This window comes from Schistocerca cancellata, chromosome 3, assembly GCF_023864275.1.
Source record: "Schistocerca cancellata isolate TAMUIC-IGC-003103 chromosome 3, iqSchCanc2.1, whole genome shotgun sequence".
Lineage (NCBI taxonomy): Eukaryota > Metazoa > Arthropoda > Insecta > Orthoptera > Acrididae > Schistocerca > Schistocerca cancellata.
In genome coordinates this window covers 712455394-712482120 of record NC_064628.1, presented here as the reverse complement: position 1 = coordinate 712482120, position 26727 = coordinate 712455394, and positions in this window count along the sequence as shown.

Here is a 26727-nt window from a genome sequence, read left to right as displayed (position 1 = left end):
TGATGTTGGATCATACAGTATCTCTGCTTTCTAAAATTCATTTGTGCCTTATGGAAAAAGAATGTACTGTGACATTATAAAAAAACCGTGTGACAAACAATATAATCAAATACACTACGAGACAAAATAAAAGTGAAACGCCCTAGTACGGAGGAGGAAATGACATGAAACTTCACAGTTTGATTTCAGCGATTACAGCTTCGGGTCAAGTTTACAAAGAACGTGGCAGTATCAGCTCACTTATCAGTATGATACTGCACACCCTCTAGTCTGGATGCATTGGTTCGTTTGGGAAGGGTGCCATAAGCTGTTGTACCCTGTCCAGAGGCAAGATGGCCCCCAACAGTCGTAAATGGACTTCGATTTGCCACATACTGGCATTGCAATGGTGTTGATGTCCGACCTGGTCCCACATAAATTCTATTTGGGTCAGATCTGGTCATATTCCATGTCATGGGAGGACATCAACAGACAGTTCATAGAGACACATGTCATGTGTGGACGAGCATTATCTTGCTGAAAACTGCCTCCACGATACTGTAGCGTGAGGCTTAACACATGGAAATCAAAAGGAACCTCTCCTAACGTCGCTTCCAAACTCACTGACGATGAACATCCAGCCGGCCTGTGTGGCCGTGCGGTTCTGGGCGCCTCAGTCTGGAACCGCGTGACCGCTACGGTCGCAGGTTCGAATCCTTCCTCGGGCATGGATGTGTGTGATGTCCTTAGGTTAGGTTGGTTTAAGTAGTTCTAAGTTCTAGGGGACTGATGACCATAGATGTTAAGTCCCATAGTGCTCAGAGCCATTTGAACCATTTTTGAACATCCAAGGCAGTGCAGAACTATGATTTATCAATGAACAGAGGGCGACGCCATATATCGACAGTCCATGAACCATAGGGGCACCGCTCCAAACACAGGCAGTCGTGTTGCTGCATTGGCATCAGCCAGCACACGGGATGGTAATTCTATAGTTCAGCTTCTGTCAGCCTCCGACTACAGGTGCAGAATGACACAGAATGTTATAGGGAGTCCATTACTTGTTTTCGGATGGCAGGCACAGATGTGAACGGGTTGCAAAGTATTTGTTTTGTAAATAAAACCGCATTCTCTTGCTGCGACTGTGATTAATTCCTCCTAGACGGGTTTCGCCTTTTTTAGTGTAAGGCATTTTCAGAGGGTTACAATGTGTTTGGTGTATAATACTGCGATACTCACTTGTGGTGGTGAGACGTTGTCGACCGGAATGTTGAATGATGGATATGCCTGCCCTCACATTCCTCTGCAGTCCAACACTGACCCATTGTCACACCCAAATACCCCACAAACGTGGATATTGCATAGTTCGACCTGTCAGCGAAATGGAGAGTCACAGAAAGGCTTCTTTCACTCTAAGGTGCTGACAATGGTGTCTCATATGAGCACAAAACATCTCTCTGTCCTTCATAGTGATTGTTATATGACAGTTTTTTTACAAAACTGTCCCATAACCTGTTTAAGATTTCACTATCCAGATGTGACTAGTAAATCAACCCAGGTCACTAACGGTGCTTCAAAACTGCAAGCCAATGATTGGAACTCTAATTAGCTCTTTCTCTTCTCCTTTTGGTACAGTAGATGAGTCTTGGAATGTGGTGCAGCTTGGGGCTTTTAGCTGGCAGGCAAGAGGCGAGAGTTGGTAGGGGAACTGCACAGGTCATAAAACTGTTTCTGCTGAAATCCAAAATCTCGGCCAGGTAAGCAAAGGGATGATCGTTCTGCTGTCCAAACACAGCAGGAGCGAATAGCGATGATGGCCCAGCTCATTATAATGCTTTAGTGTGCACGAAGTGATCATAATTTCTTGTAGCAAAAGTAAGACCTTAGGGACAGGAGAAAATACCATGCTGCTATCGTGTGCCCCACCATTAGACCAAAAGGAGGCTAGTTGGAATTATTTTTCCAAAATTAAGTAATGAGATCTCTGATTGGCTCAGAGTGATTCTTTTGGTAGCGGGGGAGAGTTCCCACACTTGTGTTCTACACACTTTCTCATTGGTAGTAACTAGAAATCCGTTTCATAATGGGGGACATTTTCTGCCCTCTACCCCGCTGCAAGGAAGAAATATACTTCATCAGTTAAACATTGCAGAATCTGTAAGAGTGGGGAATTTGTTAGTACACTCCTGGAAATTGAAATAAGAAGGGGAAACTTTATTGACACATTCCTGGGGTCAGATACATCACATGATCACACTGACAGAACCACAGGCACATAGACACAGGCAACAGAGCATGCACAATGTCGGCACTAGTACAGTGTATATCCACCTTTCGCAGCAATGCAGGCTGCTATTCTCCCATGGAGACGATCGTAGAGATGCTGGATGTAGTCCTGTGGAACGGCTTGCCATGCCATTTCCATCTGGCGCCTCAGTTGGACCAGCGTTCGTGCTGGACGTGCAGACCGCGTGAGACGACGCTTCATCCAGTCCCAAACATGCTCAATGGGGGACAGATCCGGAGATCTTGCTGGCCAGGGTAGTTGACTTACACCTTCTAGAGCACGTTGGGTGGCACGGGATAGATGCGGACGTGCATTGTCCTGTTGGAACAGCAAGTTCCCTTGCCGGTCTAGGAATGGTAGAACGATGGGTTCGATGACGGTTTGGATGTACCGTGCACTATTCAGTGTCCCCTCGACGATCACCAGTGGTGTACGGCCAGTGTAGGAGATCGCTCCCCACACCATGATGCCGGGTGTTGGCCCTGTGTGCCTCGGTCGTATGCAGTCCTGATTGTGGCGCTCACCTGCACGGCGCCAAACACGCATACGACCATCATTGGCACCAAGGCAGAAGCGACTCTCATCGCTGAAGACGACACGTCTCCATTCGTCCCTCCATTCACGCCTGTCGCGACACCACTGGAGGCGGTCTGCACGATGTTGGGGCGTGAGCAGAAGACGGCCTAACGGGGTGCGGGACCGTAGCCCAGCTTCATGGAGACGGTTGCGAATGGTCCTCGCCGATACCCCAGGAGCAACAGTGTCCCTAATTTGCTGGGAAGTGGCGGTGCGGTCCCCTACGGCACTGCGTAGGATCCTACGGTCTTGGCGTGCATCCGTGCGTCGCTGCGGTCCGGTCCCAGGTCGACGGGCACGTGCACCTTCCGCCGACCACTGGCGACAACATCGATGTACTGTGGAGACCTCACGCCCCACGTGTTGAGTAATTCGGCGGTACGTCCACCCGGCCTCCCGCATGCCCACTATACGCCCTCGCTCAAAGTCCGTCAACTGCACATACGGTTCACGTCCACGCTGTCGCGGCATGCTACCAGTGTTAAAGACTGCGATGGAGCACCGTATGCCACGGCAAACTGGCTGGCACTGACGGCGGCGGTGCACAAATGCTGCGCAGCTAGCGCCATTCGACGGCCAACACCGCGGTTCCTGGTGTGTCCGCTGTGCCGTGCGTGTGATCATTGCTTGTACAGCCCTCTCGCAGTGTCCGGAGCAAGTATGGTGGGTCTGACACACCGGTGTCAATGTGTTCTTTTTTCCATTTCCAGGAGTGTATTTTATTAAGTTATCGTTGGGCGGAACTCACAAGATCTGTGGCAATTGACCAGCGAGGTTTCTATGCTGGCAGAACCAGCTAAGTTGTGTAGAGGAGAGTAGGAACACACTGTTTCTTATGACACTGACATAGTATGTATTCTCTTAGAGCTAGCGAGTGAGACGTCTTCAACTTAGTGCAGAACTCAGATTGAGTCGAGTAGTAGGGACCGGGCGTCAGCTAATCGCAACTGTTTCTTGGGATCCACATGCTAGCTGTGTTGATTGTTTTGTGGGCACAAGCAGCAAAGCTTGCCAGGTGATTTGGCCTGCAGGGGTGGATGGTGGACGGGTGGGATGGGACGGGAAGGAGCACCTAATACGCAGTCATTTTTGCTTTAACACAGTATAAAAATATTTTTATCCAAATAAGGCAAAAGTGTATCTGTTGCTGAAGGTAGTTTTTGGTAAACATTTCTGTTTCTGCACAAAAACACTGAAAAGAAAAGTGTCAGATCACATGATCATAAATTAACTATTTGCTTAAAATCTTCCGTTTTTTCGCATCTTATAGTCTTACAATATAGCTTTCCTTTAGTGATTATAGTTATTGTGACGCTTTGAAGCCAGAAAACCTACAGCACTTAAATTCAGAGAGCTTGAAGTGAAAAATGTGTTTGTTTTACGTTGAGTGGACTTTTATTTATACCTGTATGATACTACACACAAAATGCAGAAATCATACCGAAATTGTTTTTAAGGGTGGAAGGAGATCCACTCTACAATGTGGAATAAATATAATTTATATATTTGGACTACATCACAGTCAAAGCTATCCCTCTGCGCTGTGTCCAATTCATGTTTTTATTTCTGTTTCTTACGCAGTTTGTCACATCAGTCACATATGCATTCTAAATTGGCATTACAGTTATAGTACACTGTAACAAAGTTAAATGAAACGAAAGTGGCTGTTTGACATGTTAGCACAGAAGTAAAGTATTGTTCTGTCCATATAAGTAATGTGAGTTCAGAAACACAATCAACCTTTTTTTAAGCTTACTGTTGTTTTACTGTAAGACAATTGTGTTTTTATAGTTATGGGATCATAAAATTAATAGCTCTCATTTTAGTTTCTATAGTACTTTTATCAATATGAAGGCTGTTTTATTATATGCACAAATGTAGAAATCTGAGAATTTGTGTAAATAATTAATCTTTGGTTTTAGTTGTTGAAGGGTGTGTTAGAATGCAATGAAATGTTTTTTTCAGCTGAAGGTATACTTAACTAGAATCTGTGAATCGTTCTGCAGCACTTTTTATATCAAAGGGCCAACAAAAACTTAAGCAAAGCTTCAGTAATAATTATGATTTGCCTACCCTTGATGTAACGCCTGCAGTAACACCCATAAAACAAGACATCATCAGACTTCCTACAACGAAAAACATTCCCATACCAAATGACTATAAACGAGTGAATTACCGGATCTCTTGGCTGAGAATAAACCACCTTCACGTCTATATGTTCTAGATAAACTGGAAAAATATGGCCACAGCGTCCTCAGACTGCCATCATAGCAATGCCACTGAACTCATATGAGCTCTACTTAAGTGTTATGTGAAATGGAACAGCAAAAATATTGCGTAGAAGTCGAAAGATTGTCAAAGGAAGCTACAAACCAAACTTGAAACGGATTGGCAAAATGTTGTAAGCCACACGAAGCAAGTAATCTTTACAGCATCAGAAAAGGAATGTGTCGTGGAAAATAATATGTAACGACTTACCATTTCGTTAAATTCTGTCAGCAGTTCTAGTGACTATACAGAACAGATTGAAAGTGATTCAGCCGGCCAGGTTGGCCGAGCGGTTCTAGGCGCTACAGTCTGGAACCGCGCGACCGGTACGGTCGCAGGTTCGAATCCTGCCTCGGTCATGGATGTGTGTGATGTCCTTAGGTTAGTTAGGTTTAAGTAGTTCTAAGTTCTAGGGGACTGATGACCTCAGAAGTTAACTCCCATAGTGCTCAGAGACATTTTTTTGAAAGTGATTCAGATATAACTGGCGTGCATCCGTAAGTAATATAGTGTGTCACCAAAAATTCTCTTGTGTTCACCTCTTACAATTTTCAGTTTGCTGGGATATCCATAGCTACGAGCATCGCTGGCGAGTGAAGACTATTTCGTCTTTCCACGAGACAAACACGGTAGTGCATTCTCAACTGTGCTTGTGAGTGGGCGTGTTTCACGCTTCATTCTTGGTCAATAAACAAAAAAACAAAAACAAAAAGCACTACGTCTTCAGGCCACAAGTGGCCCATCGGGACCATCCGACCGCCGTGGCATCCTCAATGACATTCCTATCGCCTGGTAATGATGATGATGTTTGGTTTGTGAGGCGCTCAACTGCGCGGTCATCAGCTCCCGTACAAAGTCCCAATTTTTACGCAGTCCAAGTTTTTTTTACAGAGTCCAGTCTAGCCAATGTCACGAATGACGGTGATAATGAAATGATGAGGACAATACAAACTCCCAGTTCCCGGGCAGAGAAAATCCCCAACCCGGATTGCCTGGTAGTGCATTCTGTCAAAGATAATTTGTTACTTTGCTTCGCATGTTTTATCGCTGCTATTCGTATGTAACGTGTGATTACGGCATCTTGACGCATCATCATAAGTACAGAAGCAGCTGTCTCCCACAACTGTCCTCCCCAATACCTGCCAATGCGTTGACAACAGTCGGTAAGTAAATGACACGTTTCTTTTTTGGTGCGTGCGTAACTGTCGATTTATGAACATTTGGCATGGTGTGTACGAGCTGGCAACTCTGCACACCACCATTTCCATCTGTCAGTCACAAAGTCCTTTTAATCAGAGTATGGAGTGTTAAGCATGACCGTATATGCATTCGCCAAAACGAAGCGAACGCATAGTCATTTGTCTTGCATGAAGTTGCATTTTGCTAAGGTAATTTTCACAGCCAGCTATCTGGACCCACTGTGCGCTTAGTAATGGTGTTTCTTAATGTTTTTCCCGGACTATGTTTTTAACTGATTAACTTTCTCCACTATTATTGGTCATATTTACGAATACAGTTTCATATCACATTTATCAAGTGTCCACCAACCTGTGCCAAAACTATCGTATGTGTTTTTAACTCCTTGTTCCTTTGATAACACTGTTCAAAAGATATTTTTCATGTGGGATGTGACATATTAATTAGTATGTATTTTGGTGTGAAGGATCCGAATCTCGTTTTCAACATATTGTACCACGTAAGATTTCTGAGTTTTTAAGGATTCTTACTGCTTATTTTCCGTATATCGCTGTTTACTCTTCTTTAGCTCGGATGTTATTTTTTATTCTTTTTTCTTTTATTAAGATACAGAAGCGCTGGCAGATATACAAATCGACACTAGGTACTATAAATATTCTGAACTTTATTCATCATGAATGAAAATTATGATGTGTTTTAAAAGTTGGTGCATTCCTTACAGGTTTACTGTATTAGTTTTACGATGTACTGCTGTTTCGTTGTGCCTCTGTGACAACTGTGACACCAAGCACTACTATAGAGTCAAGAGATGGCCAACAAGGATGTCATAAAATACTCGAAATGAATACATGAGAAACATTCACTTGGTTGAGCCAAATAAAATCATTTGGCCTCCTCCTTATCTCAGGTTGGAGTGAAGCAAAGCTGAAAGAAGGTATGTTTGTTGGGCCAAAAATAAGAAGACTAATGAAATATCCAACCTTAGACACGAAAATCACAAATGTTGAATTAGCTGCTTAGTCCTCTTTCATATCAACTGCGGAGGTATTTTCAAGCAACAGAAGAGGGTAACTATATTTCCGTTGAGAATGGTCTGTTTTATGCAGTGTAGAATGTCATTCAGTTCAGTATTCATTTTTCCACCCCATTTTATGTCGAAAAATTGGGAGCCTTAAGCGATGATCAGGGTGAACGCTTTAACCAACACATCCGTATGGCGGAACACCATTTTCAAGGTTACTGAAGCTCTTCAATGATGAGCGACTGCTATTGTGGTCTTTTAGGCAGAGCATCATTGTCACATTGTTCCATTTTCAAAGAAAATTAAAGTTGAAAATATATTGTGATCTAATTTATTCCTTCTAGTGGTGGCATGTTCATAAATACATACTAAATAGTATTCACCTTTAAAGGTCTGAATACGTATTTATTGTTTATTCTAATTCAGTCAATATGCATCCATTTTTGATTCTACTGTGTAAGCAGGAAATGACTTTACCAGTGAATTCAGCACCACAAAATTAGGTAAATCCTCCTCGTTACAAACGAGATGCATAAAACAAATTAAAATTTGTTGACTAGTGTAAATGATTGTATTCTTGAATCAATGAAGAAAACATTTTTCGATGTTTTTCAGCAATAACTCATATTGTTACAGTGATCCTTAGTTTCATTCAGTAATTTGATGGGCACCTCACACAGACATACTGATAACGGTCAGTATATCTGTGTTAGGTGCAGTACACACACTTTCATGCTTCAATGGGCCACACCTGGTAACTTTACTGGGCAGGCCGTTATCCATTGCGCCACCTTGTTTTCTTTTAATTCCCATGACCTTACGCAAAGTTACCTATCACTTTAGGTCACTAGGGTTAGAGTCAGTAGCTTCTCACTGGCGTGATAAATCGCTCCACCGACAACTCAATCGACCACTCAACATCTGAGAACTGTAATTCTCATCACTTACTCGTTCATTCCCGCCGACGGTGTGTGCGTGTACGAAGTCACACTGACATCCGACCATGCCTTCTGGGTCTGTCAAGCACTATACATCTAGTAAAGATGATCAGATACATCAAAGTCTTCTAACACCACTTTTATTAAAACTGTCTGTGCCAGAATTCTCACCGCACGACACTTGTAAACAGAATTACGGTAATTTGTTCCGAGTAACATCAAATTACATTGTTCAATTTACAGAGAGTTGTTTACCTTTACAACAAAATTTTATAGCAATGAAGAGAAGCCATATTTCTTTAAAGGGTGTACAGCTTAAAGTTAGAAGCTTCTGTTAACCAACTTGCCCCTCATTCAGATACAAATAGAAGAAAGAGGCATAGTACATCTGAAATTATTCTATGAAACTCGTAGCAGTCTGGCAAGCAGTCCGTCAGAGACAAATAGGCTGTCTTCGTGTTACGGCAAACAGGAGTTGTCATCATTACATACACGTCTTCACAAAATTATTGTTCTGTGGTAGTAAAGTGGTCGTATTTGTGTGGCGTAGTGTGCCTTGCTGACATCCCAATGAAGGTCATTACATAACAACTAAAGACCTTCTGATGAAACTGCGATTCCTAAAGGTACATTGGCACGGTAAAAAAACTCCTAATGACGTATTTTACACACATGAAAAAAAGTTTTGCATCACGCCGCTTCCCAGAACTCCTGAACATAGACGTTGATTGTGGACATTGTATCACGGACACACTCCCTTTGACTGCTCAGAGATGTCACTAAACCCACCCGAAGATGTAACAACCATGCACGAGCAGCGCCTATTAGACGGAGGCGGTCCGAAAGCCGATCAGTTCCACTCATTCCACAAGGAAGGAGGTACACAGCTCGTGATGTCTGTAGTTCAACCATGCCTAGGCGGTCAATACCGCGGTTCGATCGCATCAACATTGTTAGCCTGCTTTGTGCCAGGAAAGACTCTCAACGAGGGAAGCGATGTTGTTCAGACTTGTAGGAGATACAGAGAGACAGTAATTGTCGATGACATGCCTCGCTCAGGCCGCCCAAGGGCTACTACTGCAGTGGATGACCGCAAACCTACGGATTATGACTCAGAGGAACCCTGATAGCAGTGCCACCATGTTGAATAATGCTTTTCGTGCAGCCACAGGACGTCGTGTTACGACTCAAACTGTGCGCAATAGGCTGCGTGACGTGCACCTTTACTCCCGACGCCCATTACAAGGTCTGTCTTTGCAACCATGACACCATGCAGCGCAGTACAGATGAGCCCAACAACATGCCGAATGGACCGCTCAGGGTTGGCATCACATTCTCTTCACCGATGTGTGTCGCGTATGCCTTCAATAACAATCGGCGGAGACGTGTTTCAAGGTATCCCGGTCAGGCTGAACGCCTTAGACACACTGTCCAGCGAGTGCAGCAAGGTATAGGTTCCCTGCTATTTGGGGCGGCATTATGTGGGGCCGACGTACGCCGCTGGTGGTCATGGAAGACGCCGTAACAGCTGTACGATACGTGAATGCCATTCTCCGACCGATAGTGCCACCATATCGGCAGCATATTGGCGAAGAATTCCCCTTCATGGACGACAATTCGCGACCCCATCGTGCAGATCTTGTGAATGACTTCCTTCAGGATAACGACATCTCTCGACTAGAGTGGCCAGCATGTTCTCCAGACATGAACCCTATCGAACATGCCTGGGATAGATAGAAAAGGGCTGTTTATGGACGATGTGGCCCACGAACCACTCTGACGGATCTACGCCAAATGGCCGTTGATCAGTGGGACAATCTGGACCAACAGTGCCATGATGAACTTGTGGATAGTATGCCACGACAAATACAGGCATGCATCAGTGAAAGAGGACGTGCTACTGGGCATTAGAGGTACCGGTGTGTACAGCAATCTGGACCACCACCTCTGAAGTTCTCGCTGTACGGTGGTACAACATAAGCAATAAACCGAGGTGATGCAAAACTATTTTTTATGTGTGTATTATTAAATTTTCCGTTAATATGACAGCCGCGGTTTTACCAACAGTAGCCGCTATGGCTTCCATTATGTACTCTAAAAGAGTTTTACTTTTTATCTTAGTTACTTTTCTTTGCAGTTGCCAACAGTTGCGCAAGTATATGAAATTCATTTATCACACTGAAAAGTAGTTTTAGCACTGTACTGAACCATGTTTATGAAGACTGCGCTTCTGACTGAATTTTGAACTATTAAAAGTAACAAAAACTGTATGAACCATCACTAAAACTTACATTTATTACTCACGACGAGTTTCGGGTGCTTAACTTGATTTTCAGGTTACTGTACAGGAACTTAGTTTAGAAGCATAACTCTCATGGACAGTATGATGTAATCCAGTCTAACACACAACACACACTGTGACCTCTCTTATAGTGATGGGTATCAATAATATCATTTGTGAGCAAAAACCTCATAAACTATGAAATATTTTATGCATTGCTGCTTACATTCTATGTGAATAGAAACATACCTAAACTGTTACATAAAGGTATTTACAATATTTTCACTAAATATTGTTAATTTCATGTAAAGAATATGTATCAGTCAATTTAAGTACTGTCTTTGCTAGTAATGTAAATAATTTGGTTCTTTGGCTAGACGTGTAATCTTTGTCCTTTCTCGCTTGGCGTGAAGAGTGGTTGTAAGAAAGTGTCTTGCAGAGTCAGTTGAAAAGGTCGGTCATGTTTAGTGAGATTTAACGAACAATTGGAATTTTGTAGTTAATGTGAGTAGATGAAAATCATGTTAATGAGGAAACTGTATAATTATTGTGAGCCAGTCGTCTAAGTATTTTGAAACACAGCAGCAAAAACAATTTAACTATTATTATTTCATTGTTAAAGTGGTCCAAACACTACTAAAATCCTGGAAAGTTTCTGTTTTCTTCATACAGATGATACTTTATGCGATCATAACTTGAAGAACGAGACATTGAAGAACTAAGTAACTGATTAAAACTTTTAAATGCGGCCGCATCTACTTTTAAAATTGCAAAAAAAATAGCGACCGATATTAGTGCTCTGATGTGTCAGCGAAGGTTTGGTCTTTATTAAAAGTGACATGTTACAACAAAAACACCGTCAGATGTTCTAAACCATGTAGTTCACAATGAGAAGGGTAGTATTAAACCTATAACGTACACAGTTCAAGATCTTCTGCATGAACGTCTGCAGTTTTGTCCCTTTTGAGCTATGTGTTATCGTGTTGGCTCAATGTAAGAACTCTTGTTTTATATATAGTGATTGCTGTCGGAAATGTTAGTATACTTTTGTGCAACTTGAAGTATGGAACATGAGCGATACAATGTGCAACAAGGAGCAAAATCCTCGATATGGGTCTTCAGTAGCAAATGTAAAATTTGGTGATTACTTCTGCATCGTTTTTAGTTTTATTTAGCTACTGCTATTTTATGTGGACTTCCCTGTTATCGTGATGTATCTCATCTATGTGCTAAAGTCTTCAAGTGATCCAGTTGGAAACATCATTAAATTTTCCTTAGTATATAATTCTTGATTTTCCAAAAATACAGATAGCCAGTTGGTGAGAGGTCTGACTAGTAAGTTAGTTGTAGAAGAATTTTATAAACGAAGGCTGTAGGAATGCAGTGCCGTGGGAAAAATCGACGGGCTGGCACCCAAGAGCAACCATTCGCCCAACCGCGCTCTGAGCCATGCTTGTCAGCAAAAATCCCGTCTTGTCAGCAGAAATTCTCCCTCGTCTTCAGTAACTTCATCTCACATGTATTCTTACACCATCACACACACACACACACACACACACGCACACACACACACACACACACACACACACACACACATTTTACTCTTCCAGTCGCAGTTGGGAGGGTAAATGCTGATAATTTTTATCCCCATTGTATCCAGAATTTTCATGTACTGTGTTTACTGTAATTTGTAAGCCTTTTTTTACATCTGCACTATGTTCTTTTATCAATAAAAGTTTACATTCTTTCTTTACGACTATCGTTTTCATAAAACACTCCAGCCTGCATTTTCTAAATTTCAGTCTCTTCTTGTGTGTACATGTAACAGATTAATTGCATGTAAAGCAGTAATTTTTGTAATAGGGAACGGTTTAATTCAGCTCAATAATTTATTCTTTTTTCTTAAAACCTGTGGAATGACGTTATTTGTGTGAACGAATCCTAGTTTGGCTATATCTATATCTGACGGTATTGTGAAGAACAATGTCCTCTTCCTCCCACATCAGTACAACATGTATAATACATGTTGTCTCCTTTTTAGGAGTCTATTGTAACAATTCTCACATACTTTACAGGTAAATAAAAAAATATGGGTAGACAGAACGTAGTTTCTAATCGTTTCTCAGTCTTATTTGCTTGGAAGGTTTTCTTGTAGACTAGTCTAATTCCTTGTATTCTTATTTCCCCAGTAAACAAAATTAAAAACAGTATTAAACACAACACATCGACCGTTCTGTAAGCTATGCGATAGTTTACACCACATAGAGGTAGATGACACAGAGAACAGCGAAGCACATTGGAAATATTATTGATAGGTATTTAATACTCTTATACAGTCTTCAGCTGGATCAAACACACCATCCATTCTGTAACTGTAAATCATAGCTTTCAGTCTTGTAACTTCATCTTCTTTAGTGAAGAAAGCTGTAAGAGTATATAGTAGATGCATATCAGGGCACATTACAATATTGATAAGATGGTTATCATGTCTAAGTTCATTCGTGGGCTTGTCATTTAACATAAAAATATGTTATATAGGATATCTGGTTTACACATAATACTATGAAATGTAATAACTTCAGTTGCAGTTGAGACATTTATTAATGGTAACTCAAATTATTTCCTATGTTTACTAGCCACACTTAGTACCCTGTGCACATATGCATTACTGCTTTGTTAGGTTGTTGACGTATGGGCGTGTCACTAGCCATGTGGACTCCATAGCAGAAGGTGTTCAGTGTGTTTTCTCAATAACCTGTTACACTGAAGCTGTACACTGTGAAATTCCTCGTGATGTGTTCTTTCAACAAGATGGCGCACCATGCCACTTTGCAAACACTGGGAGGAATTTCTAAGATAATTAATTCGCAGTTCGCTGGACTGGTAAAGGTAGTCCATAGATTTCCTGGCACCCTAGAAGCCCAAACATTACGCCACTTGGTTTTCTTCTGTGGGGGTTTATCAGGAATCAGGTTTACCAGACACCAGTTCGGTATCTACCAGAACTTCGTCGTCGCATTCGTGTAGCCATAGCAAATGTTGCACCTACAATGCTGCAAAACACCTGGAGAGAAGTGAAATACAGATTATATGTTTGTTGCAGCATTAATGTTGTGCATATCGAGGTGTATTAGGTGTGTAAAAAACTATTTTGATTTGCCACCACCAATAAATATCGCAATTACTTATCTAGTTTTTAGATTTTATATTATTACAGGTTTAACTCACGTTATTTGATTTTATATTATTATATTTTTAACCGAGACACTCTCCAGATCTTTAGAATTGGAGCTCATCCGTATCAAATGTCTATTACAGCTATCTTATTGTTGTTCACAATCTCATTCCTATTTCCTTAGTAGCCTTCTTGCGCACAGTAGTTGTGATTTGATATTAGGTAATCACACATTTCATTTCTGTTAAAAAATCCAGCAAAAGCTTGAATTATATCCAGGTCTGTAAGGTAATAGTCGTCTACACAGAACTGCTGCAATATCTCAGACACTTCATCCGTTAGTAAAGTCATTTTAGCCTCGCCCAGTGCCATTTTTTATGGTGTAGGCACAAGACATTTATATTACCTCAAATGGTTTATAGTGCTTCCTTGACGATTTTTTCCAGTATTTCTCTTGCTGCCACGTTGTCGCTCCTGTATAGTTTTACCTTGATGTTGTATTTCACAGATATGAACTTGGAGAATTTACCTTGTAGATAATTGCTACATGCATCACACTTTTCTTGTTTAATGTTACACACCATCCCTTCGCCAGCTGGTCTTGTCAGTATGCTTTAATCGTCGTAAGCACATTTAAGTTTTTCTCGTTAATGAGCATGCCATTTTCGATGTGATTTATGTTGCCAATGTCGGTCACAAGATTATACATGTTCTCCAATACTAACCATAAACCAAAGTGTTCATCGGTTGGTCCTGTCTTTTTCGCAATCGTGAGGTATTTTATCATTTTGGAGGAAGCCACGTTGATGCTTTCCATTACCACAAATAACTGATCACTTGAGCTTATCAAGGCTTGTTGTATGTTCTGAGGATCCAAGATGGCGGTACTTCCAATTATGGCTCCTGTTCTTAGAAGGCTGCATCCGTGTGTTTCACCCAGATGCGTTGTGGCATAACCTGACAATGAGTGTCAATTGGTGGTCTTTGAAACTGTATTCTAACATCAGAAGCTGGCAGTGTGTATGTGCATTATATTTCAGTGGCGTCAGCTATTGGTAGTGCAAGCCACTAGGGGTGTCAACTACTAGGGGGGGGGGTCCTTCTATTTAGTTTTATAATGGTTTGTGTGAATGAAATTCCATTCTATTTCGATGGACGTTAATGATCAGTGTGAGTATATGAACTGTGGGACTATATACCCACTCCATTCTATTCTGAAATGACTACAATTTTCTAGTTATAAGATAACATATTTCACTCCTTGTTGCAGCAAAATTATAACAAATTGCTCTCTATGTTACAGCAAATTGCTGAAGTAATAACACAATCAACTTACATTCGGACAAAGCGTCTGTTCACAAAATGTCTTTTGTGACTGGGACTTTCAAGTTCATGCTGCCATATCTGATGTAATTCGTTGCGAAAAAATGCTTTGAGTCCAATGAAGAGGTTGTGGCAACAGTAAACAATAAACAGGAATGCTTTCGTTATCTTCTGGTATACAAACACGAAGGAAACGAAAACTGATGATAAATCGTAAAGGCAACTTAGGTTACACTCGCAGAATTGAAATCAATAGAGACTATATTACAGACTGAGAAGCGTTCTGGAAGGTGAGATGTGAAGACCATAGGAACAAAGATCATAGAAACAATGTTGTGGAAGATAACAAACTTCATTCACCATTAGTGATATTTACTCATTCATTTGTAAATCAAAGCAAAATTAAGGTCACAGTGAAAACGATGTCCCCCTTTTTGTGATGGTTCCCAGATACTTCCATTGATCCAGGGGAAGAGAGAGGCAACATAACAGTCGAAAATCTGACAAAGCACTTATTGAGGTAGAAACAATAATGAAAGTGACATAAACGAAATGCGAGAGTTTCTGTTAATATCTAGGGAATAAGTGCATTGCGAGTTACATTATGTAGTGGATGAGATTTTAAAGCCCTCCACCGATTGCAGTATAGGTTATGTTACCGCTACCAAGGAAGGCATCGACCAAAAAAACGTGAACAGTCCTATACGCTGATCATTGCCCCCTATGCTTCTAAAATATCGAGTACTGTTGTAGTAGATAGGAAAGAAAACGGGACTGAAATTCTTCTCTGAGAAGACCGCTTTGGATTCAGGAAAGCTGTGGTACCAGGAAAGGCTTACTAATGGCGTCTAGGGTATTTTACAAAAGGAAAAAGTATAAAAATTCCGTAAATTAAGCAGAAATGTGATCGTATAAAAATGAGATTGACCGAAATTGCAAAATAGCGAAACTCGAATGGCTAGAGTAGACACGAAAAGCTGTAGAACCATACATTGATAAAGGGAAAGTAAAGACATCTTCGGAGAGAAGCAAACCCCCTGTATGAGGGCCAGATGGTAAACATGTATTAAACGAAGAAACGAACGCTGAAAGATGTAAGGAATATACAGAAAGGCTATACAAAGAAAACGAACTTGATGTCAATATTCTAGAAAGGGAAGAAGTAGATGAAGATGAGATGGGGGATGCGATACTTCGAGAACAATTTGACAGAGCTCTCAAAAGCCTAAATCGGATGAAGGCCCATGCAATATACTACATTTCTTCGGAATTATTAAGATCCCTGAGAGAGCTTCGATGACAAAACTGGTCCACCTGCTATTCAAGATGCACGATTGAAGCGAAATAACAGCAGACTTGAAGACAAATGTAATAACATCAGTTTCAAAGAAACGAAGTGCTGAACAGTGTGAATATAACTGCACCATTAGCTATGGTTCCAGAGTGCTGATCCTAATTATTTACAGAAGAAGAGAAAAACTGATAGATGCCAAACTCAGAGAAGGTAAGTTATTGTACCGGAGAAATGCAGAAACACCTGAGGTAATACTGACCCTACGAATTATCTTAGAAGGTAGGTTTAAGAAAGGCAAACCTACTTTTACAGCATTCATATTTTTAGAGAAAACTTTTAAAACTAGACTGTAATTATAAGAGCCGAATGATGTGGAAGGGAAGGAGTTACTGACACGGGAGAGGACAAATTGTAGACTCTTCCGGATGTTATTCAGTCTGTACATCGATCACGCTGTAAAAGAAAGCAAGAGTAAATTTTGAAAGTAACTTTAAGTCCAAGGAGAAGGAACACAAACATTTTAAGTTATTTTGTAAAGTTCGTGAGAGACGGCAAAGAACTTGTAAGAACAAACGAATGGAATGGATAGTGTTTTGAGATCAACAAAATAAAACAAGGGTAGTGAAATGCAGTTGAATTAAATCAGGCGATGTTGATAACATTAGACTGGAAAATAAGAGATGAGTTTTGTTATTTGGGTAACAAAGTAAGTGGCGACAGCCAAAGTAAAAGACACAAGATGCAGATTGGCAATAGCAAGGAAGCATTCCCAGAAAAGACGCACTCTAGAGCGGGACCGAGGCTTGACTATGGTGAGGGGGTTCGAATGGATAGAAGTTGCACAAATGTAGTCTTGCACAGGATACACTAAGGAGAGCTGCATCAGACTGGTTTACGGACTGAAGACTAACAACAGCAATAAGGCTAAAGAACATATTGATGTGGGGATTCCTTTTTCAATTTATTTTATGGCCTTTTGTAATATGAGACATAGCGAAATAGGATGTACCATATATTTTTCATAGTATTTCCTCGACAGGGAGATCCACCACTCCGTAATATTTTGCTAATTACCGATATGGGTGCAAACGCTCTGTTAACAGCAGGGCGTGGTTCAGATTATATTAAATGTGTAACACCATTTAACGGTGATTTTTCAGAAACTAGCCCGGATGTAACGCTCCTTGAGTTACTGTGTCAATTACAGCCTTTCAGAAGAGGCACGTTTCACGTAACCAAGCTTCGAGGAAACGATGTGTTGTCTGTCATTAGTGCACTGGTTGCTCCGGTGACATTACAAGGCAAGCAGAAAAAACTTGATATTTATCTTGTGTGCTGGGATACGAACTCCTCTGTCATTAGTGCACTGGTTGCTCCGGTGACATTACAAGGCAAGCAGAAAAAACTTGATATTTATCTTGTGTGCTGGGATACGAACTCCTCTGTCATTAGTGCACTGGTTGCTCCGGTGACATTACAAGGCAAGCAGAAAAAACTTGATATTTAACTTGTGTGCTGGGATACGAACTCCTCACTGATTAATGACAGTAGATAAAAATGCCTAATTTACCTCAGCATATGGTCCAACATTTAATATGTCACCATCCAGCTACACCAGGTTCAGTCGTGGACAAAACGAGCCACACCCCTCGCCTTTTCGTTATGCTGATCCACACAGCTTTAAAGTCTGCTACACAGCATAACAGGCAAGGTAACGAAGTGTTACCAACATACTATGCACAGGCGTCAACGTTCAGACCACTCATATTTGATTACTGTTGCTGACCTACCATGAAAGCGTGCAAATTTAGCAATGCGTGAAGATTCATAACAAAATTCAGTTAAAAATCACTCAGTGCCACACTTAAGTCAACTCAGTTATTGACACAAGCGGAAAAAGTAGACAGTAACAAGTATGAAATTCTACAAGAGTTTCATATTGACATCCACAGGGTGCCAGTACAGAATAAAGATAGCAATAAAACGTATTGGGAACGCGAGAATTTATTAAAATTGCTTTACTAATAGTCTATCTGCCTCCATCGAGATTAGAGCCGAAACCAACCGTGACCTCCCTTACAGTAGCAAACACCTTTCACTACGCTGGCAGACAACCCAGGCAAACAGCCCTCTATTATTACCCCAGACATGAATAAGCCGGCGATTTCGCAATGAAAATGGCAAAATGATCTGCAGTTTCTGTTGCATAGAGTTTCTCGACTCAAAAACATGAATTGTCTACCTTTATGTCACCGTTTATGTGACAATCATTCGGGATGTTTATCGACATAACAAAATACTGTTATTATCGAATAAATGTAGCAGGATAATTCTGCACCACCCCAGGAAATAAACGATGACATAGCTGCCAAACGTATTCTACAATGTTCCGAATTCTCCATTAGACTCGCCACAGACAGACAACGTTAATTAGCCGAATTGTTTCTTAAGCTAGTTAGCAATGGGAATGCTCTCTCTTCTAAAACGCGTTAGCATTAATACTGGGATCTGAATTACCACGTGTATAGGCAAATGGATTTTACTTGCATTCCTGTAAACGTGATTTGGATCGAAAGCGTAGCTACGATTAATATGCTGATGTATCGATTGCAGCTAGAACATTTCGAATAAAGAGTAGGGTGAATTATTTATTCGGCCCTTATCTTCAGTAACTGTCGTAGATATTTTCGTTGTTAGGATTTCGTCACCTATATCGGTAAAAGGGGAACCCTACTAGTCTCACTTTCTTGACCGTCTATCTGTCTACCCAACCCTTAAAACCCGTTTACCTGGAGTACGGGGAGACATAATAAGCGGAAATGTATCGCACTTCCTGCGGTACTGCAGTACCATAACAAGTAGTTAAGAATTTATTGTTATTGGTCCGTGCATCACACTTCACTTCGGTATCAATTTAACGCACCTAGATGTTTGTCTAAGGCTGAAAATAATGAACAAAAAATAAATAAATAGCTAACAACTTCGATGTTGAAATCAAATGTAACTCACATGTCACAAATGTAACATAATTTCGTTGTTACATCTACATGACTACATGTACAGGATTTCTTTGCAATCCAGACTTGCGTGCTTGGCAGTGGGGTCATCGAACCACCTTCGGACTATTTCTCTACCGTCCCACTCTTTAACAGCGTGCGGTAAAAAGGACCTCTTAAATCTTTTATTACGAGCCCTGAATTACATTATTACTATGGTCATTTCTTCCTGTGTAAGTTACCGAGGAAATAATGTTTTGGCATTCAGAACAGATGTTGGTGATTAAAAGTTCGTGAAAAGATCTCGAAGCAACGAAAAACGCTTTTATTTTCATGAATGTCATCCCACCTCACTTATCAAATCTGGGACTCTTCTCTCCCCTATTTCGTGACATTGCAAATCGTGCTACCGTTCCTTGAACGTTTATGGCGTGCACCGTCAATCATGCCTGTTAAGGATCCCATACCGCGCAGGAATACTATAGCAGTGGACGGACAAACGTAGTGTAGGCAGTGTTTTCAGTAGACCTGTTCGTATTCTTAGTGTGCGGCCAATAAAACGCAGTCTTTCGTTTGCCTTCCCCACAAAAGTATGTTCGCGATCGTTCCAGTTTAAGTTTTACTGGGAACTGAGATGAATTGACAGTATTTAGACTTGTGTTTTGTCATGTAACCGAAAGTTAATTATTGCTACTGGGTCGAGGTTTCGTGTTTAATGCATTCCTCATTCCACAGAGTACAATCCTCGTACATCACACGTAACTATTTCAAAGTATTACATTGTTACCGAAGTTGCTGTGTTCATCTAAACTTTCCGGTTTGAAACAAAGGAATATATTATAGCGAAATATGGCAACTAAGAAGCGGACTATCCAAATAAACAAACATTTCAGGTTCAATTCGTTGCAGTAGGTCTACTACACAGTAACGTAAATTAGGAGCAAAGTCCTTTAGTAGTTCGTTATCAGGAAAACCAGCCCTCATAATGCCGACTGCCACTACAAGAACGAAAATTTCAAAACATGTCAATGAGTAGTTCTGTCAACTGAATCGCGACGCACGCCACTTACGAGCGGACCCGCTAAGTGTCATACCGGGATCTTGCTGAAACTTCGCTCAGTGAAAGAAGGGACAAAATAAGCAAACTCGTGTCCCGGCTTATCTCCATACACTCAACCGCTTCTGAGAAAACGACGGTCAAAGTTTTCAATGCGCTGTTGCTATAGTGTAGATACCTTTTACGGTGTAAGGATTTAATTGATGCGGTGGCTCAGCGGCTACCGTCGTGGCTTCAGAACTTTGCCCTGCGAGTTCGAAACCCGGTTGTTCCTTTTTTTCCCCTCACTCTCTGAATTATCTACGAATGTTTATTCCAATTTATGTTGAAACAATGTTGTCGTTATTCGTCAATTAATTTACTGTGTAATGAAAGAAGTTAAAAAAAAACGAATCAGAAAATGATGTGAAATATTTGTGAATGTCGTTGCAACCTTACAGGTTGTAAAGAGTTTCAAAAATATTTCACATTATCTTCTCAATCGTTTATTATTTTTTAAATTCATTAGTTACACAGAAAGTTAGTTGACGAATAACGACAACATTATTTCAACATAAGTTGGAACAACATTGCCGGCCGGTGTGGCCGTGCGGTTCTAGGCGCTTCAGTCTGGAACCGTGTCACCACTACGGTCGCTGGTTCGAATCCTGCCTCGGGCATGGATGTGTGTGGTGTCCTTAGGTTAGTTAGGTTTAAGTAGTTCTAAGTTACAGGGGACTGATGACCACACATGTTGAGTCCCATAGTGCTCAGAGCCATTTGAATCATTTTTGAAAAAACGTTCATAGATAATTCTGATTGGAAGGGAGGAAAAAATAATAATAAAAAAACAATATGGTCTCGAACTCGGGAATCAAAGTTAAGAAGGAACGACGGCAGCCACTGAGCCACTGCTTCAATTGCATTCTCGGGCGCAAAAGGTATCTACAATATAGCAATAGCGCGTTGATAACTTTGAACCTCGTTTTCTCGGAAACGGTCGAGAGTCTGCAGATTAGCCGAAACACATGTTCGCTTATTTTGCCCTCTCCTTCACTGAGCAAAGTTTTCGGACAATCAGCGTATGGAACCTGGCGAGTTCCCCTTGTTAGTCGAGTCGCTTCTTACGCCAGGCGAGAACTATGTATGCCTCAGAGTAAACTGCGCTAGATGGAAACATAGCGAGCGAGGATAAACACGTTTTCCTTCTTATAAGGAACCTTCTACAGCTAAAATTCACGGAGTGTTGTTTAGGTTGCCTCAAATGTTTCAGAAATGTTTCTTGCATTAGGCCTGCCGTATATGCAAAACGTAAACATTTCATTTTATGTAATATACATCAGGATAAGACATGACAAGAGCGGACCAGTCCCTTCTGAGAAAAATTACAGATTCTAAGTTTCTCCACTACGTAACGACACGAGTATGGGCTTGCGATCTCTCGTTTATGCCATCGATTTCCGTGTTACACATACTTGGCCACTGCGTTGTGGCTGCAGTCGTGGAGGAGGCAGTCTGTTTCCTTCTAGCGCTGTTTTCGCAGCAGATATTAACCGCGACGAATCACTCAGTCAACGCTAAATGGCCCATCTGGCTGAGGCAGACAAGGGCGCTACAATAGCACTCCATGCAGAGGGATTTTCAAATGGCTATATAGCAAGAACTACGGGTCTTCACAAGTCGACGGTAGCCAGGTGGATTAGACGAAAGGAAGAGGGTGGTAATTGAAGGTCTCATGGCCGTAGCCGCAAAACACGAGCTGCTCAGGATGTGCAGATACGCCGTTTCAGTTAGAACCACCCATTTGTCAACGCGCGACAAATTCAGCAGACCCTGGTTCTCAATGCTAGCAGTAAGACCGTCACTCGTCGTCTAAGGGAAGGTGGACTGAGAGCAAGAAGCGCTGCTGTGAAAGAGACATTGACTGTTACCCACAGACAATCCCTCCTTGCTTTTGCTGCTGAAAATGTCGACAAGCCTCTCTAGTTTTGGAGGCGAGTGGTTTTCACGGACGAAAAAGTTTTCTCTACGGCATCAACCGGAAAAGTACTTGTTTACCGACCAAAAGGCGCTAGGTATAATTCAAAATATATTTACAGTTGCCGAAGGAATGGCAGGGAGTCGGTAACGGTATGGGCATGTATAACGGCCGAAGGGTGTGGGCCCCTGTGGGAAGTGGAAGGAAGACTCGATACGCACAACTACATATCAATTCTGGAGAACATGATGTTGCCTTCTGTAACAGCAAGATTTGGCGATGATCAGATCATGTTCCAACAAGATCGCTCACCTATTCATATGGCACGTGTGCTTAAGAGGTGGTTCGACGACCATAGTAACATTACTATAATGGAATGGCCACCTAAAGGAGCTGACATGAATCTCATTGAGAATATTTGGGCAGAAATGGAGTACTACGGGAAAAGGGACAGTCACCGTCGACTCGCCGACAGCTTTCTGATGTGATTCATGACGCTTGGAATGAGTTACTTGAAATCTCCTAGTTATGAGGCTAGAGTTGTGGGCTCAATGCCCAACAGACTTCGAACCGTTGTGGAAGCCGAAGCAGGCTCCACGCGATATTAAGCAGCATCACCAGAGGTGTTATTTTTTTTTTTCAGCCCTTAACCAATCAGCTGCAACAGAGGTTCCAAGTTATTTTTTTTTTTACAGACATATCTTTACATAATTTTAAGGAAATGCAATAAGTGGAATCAGGACAAATAAATTAATTCACAACAAGATATGTAATATTTAATTCGCTAAGAGAAGAAATACTCACGTTATGTATTCATGCAGTCTCTAAAAATACATGACACACGCATATTTGCAAGAAGGGTAAAAAGCAATTCAGCAAAAATGAAAAATATTGAGGAGAAGCTCGCCGATGAAGGAGTAATTCGAGAGCGAAGGTTGGGCTAGAAGGGGAGGTAAGGAGGCCCGAAAAAGAAGAGAAAGATCAAACACGCAATAGACTTCGAGTCGTCGCAGCAGAGGGTGGTTGGTATATGCGATTCGAAGCAACAGTAGAAGAACAGTTTCATTTACTGATTTTTGAGGCTTTATTTTGTGACGGCTAAACAGTGCTGCTTCACGAGACACACTATTTGTCTACATGTGGCTAACCATCAGAGCAGTAAAAAATTTTGAGATGTGGCGAAGTTATCTGGAACAGTAACGTGTTTTAGACAAGAAGATGATTTGTAGTTCATTTCATTTAACCATTCACAGTATGCTATGAGATTCTAATCTATGATTTCATTTTATTATTATGTATCTTTTCTTCAGCGAAAGTGAACGGTAGTAAAAATGGTTCAAATGGCTCTAAGCACTATGGGGCTTAACATCTGAGGTCATCAGTCCCCTAGACTTAGAACTACTTAAACCTAACTAACCTAAGGACATCACAAACATCCATGCCCGAGGCAGCATTCGAACTTGCGACCGTAGCAGCAGCGCGGTTCCGGACTGAAGCGCCTAGAACCGCTCGGTCACAACGGCCGGCTAACGGATTGTAAGTTTCAAGATATAAAGAATAGCTGGAAGTTTTTAATTTGTGGAATAGAGTATTTAACAGTTAATATTTTCAACAAATCTGTAGTTATAGGACGTATTAAGAAGAAAGTCGAAAATGGCATTGTGGGAAGATCAGGTTGACATCTTAATGGTGACGAAGATCAAATAACAAATTCAAAACTACGGGTAACAACTATTGTTGATGGTGAGGAGCCACAATCGATATGCCACAATTCTGTAATTGTATTTGTGAAGTTTATCGTCTTTCCTAGGACTGATACTCTGTTTCACGTAAAGAATATAACCTTTAAAATGTACATAGCCGCGCAAAATATTAATACACAGTATATAGATCGCGAACCTAATCCTACTGCCTTTAATTTTATTCTCACGGTTGACATTGAGACAGTAAACAACAAAACTCTCAGAATCAATATAGAGAATTCAAGTGTCCAGTGGATACAAAAGTCTGCTATAATAGCGAATAATTGCTTTCACTAACTCCTTCATGCCTACGTTTTCTCAGTCAGAGAATGTTTGAAACTAGGACTAGTAAGGTAAAACATTTTCCACAAATTGTCAGATTGGAAGTCGAAGAGAAAGTTACATAAATTACGATGACAACAAACGTTTTTCGAGTAGACTGTTCACAATAGGCATCCAACGCTTCTATTGTGTGTTACATGCGCAGCATGTAAACTGGCAACGCCACCAACACACAATACCACTAAGCTATGAAACAGCTGTAGCAAAACAGAGAATCCTCGTTGTCCATGTGATGGATAAGACGACTAATTCGCATCATAAATGTCAATGTAAGCAGCAATTTCTGTTGGAACGTGCTTCCTGGACCAAATAACATACATTTCCTACGTCTTCAGTGCAAATCATGTTGTTGTTGTTGTGGTCTTCAGTCCTGAGACTGGTTTGATGCAGCTCTCCATGCTACTCTATCCTGTGCAAGCTTCTTCATCTCCCAGTATCTACTGCAACCTACATCCTTCGAAATCTGATTAGTGTATTCATCTCTTGGTCTTCCTCTACGATTTTTACCCTACACACTGCCCTCCAATGCTAAATTTGTGATCCCTTGATGCCTCAAAACATGTCCTACCAACCGATCCCTTCTTCTAGTTAAGTTGTGCCACAAACTTCTCTTCTCCCCAATCCTATTCAATACCTCCTCATTAGTTACGTGATCTACCCACCTTATCTTCAGCATTCTTCTGTAGCACCACATTTCGAAAGTTTCTATTCTCTTCTTGCCCAAACTAGTTATCGTCCATGTTTCACTTCCATACATGGCTACACTCCATACAAATACTTTCAGAAACGACTTCCTGACACTTAAATCTATACTCGATGTTAACAAATTCCTCTTCTTGAGAAACGCTTTCCTTGCCATTGCCAGTCTACATTTTATATCCTCTCTACTTCGACTATCATCGGTTATTTTACTCCCTAAATAGCAAAACTCCTTTACTACTTTAAGTGTCTCATTTCCTAATCTAATTCCCTCAGCATCACCCGACTTAATTCCACTACATTCCATTATCCTCGTTTTGCTTTTGTTGATGTTCATCTTATATCCTCCTTTCAAGACACTGTCCATTCCGTTCAAATGCTCTTCCAAGTCCTTTGCTGTCTGTGACAGAATTACAATGTCATCGGCAAACCTCAAAGTTTTTACTTCTTCTCCATGAATTCTAATACCTACTCCGAATTTTTCTTTTGTTTCCTTTACTGCTTGCTCAATATACAGATTGAATAACATCGGGGAGAGGCTACAACCCTGTCTTACTCCTTTCCCAACAACTGCTTCCCTTTCATGCCCCTCGACTCTTATAACTGCCATCTGGTTTCTGTACAAACTGTAAATAGCCTTTCGCTCCCTGTATTTTACCCCTGCCACCTTCAGAATTTGAAAGAGAGTATTCCAGTTAACATTGTCAAAAGCTTTCTCTAAGTCTACAAATGCTAGAAACGTAGGTTTGCCTTTCCTTAATCTTTCTTCTAAGATAAGTCGTAGGGTCAGTACTGCCTCACGTGTTCCTGTATTTCTACGGAATCCAAACTGATCTTCCCCGAGGTCGGCTTCTACTAGTTTTTCCATTCGTCTGTAAAGAATTCGTGTTAGTATTTTGCAGCTGTGGCTTATTAAACTGATTGTTTGGTAATTTTCACATCTGTCAACACCTGCTTTCTTTGGGATTGGAATTATTATATTCTTCTTGAAGTCTGAGGGTATTTCGCCTGTCTCATACATCGTGCTCACCAGATGGTAGAGTTTTGTCATGACTGGCTCTCCCGAGGCCATCAGTAGTTCCAATGGAATGTTGTCTACTCCTGGGGCCTTGTTTCGACTCAGGTCTTTCAGTGCTCTGTCAAACTCTTCACGCAGTATCTTATCTCCCATTTCGTCTTCATCTACATCCTCTTCCATTTCCATAATATTGTCCTCAAGTACATCGCTCTTGTATAAACCCTCTATATACTCCTTCCACCTTTCTGCCTTCCCTTCTTTGCTTAGAACTGGGTTGCCATCTGAGCTCTTGATTTTCATACAAGTGGTTCTCTTCTCTCCAAAGGTCTCTTTAATTTTCCTGTAGGCAGTATCTATCTTACCCCTTGTGAGACAAGCCTCTACATCCTTACATATGTCCTCTAGCCATCCCTGCTTAGCCATTTTGCACTTCCTGTCGATATCATTTTTGAGACGTTTGTATTCCTTTTTGCCTGCTTCATTTACTGCATTTTTATATTTTCTCCTTTCATCAATTAAATTCAATATTTCTTCTGTTACCCAAGGATTTCTATTAGTCCTCGTCTTTTTACCTACT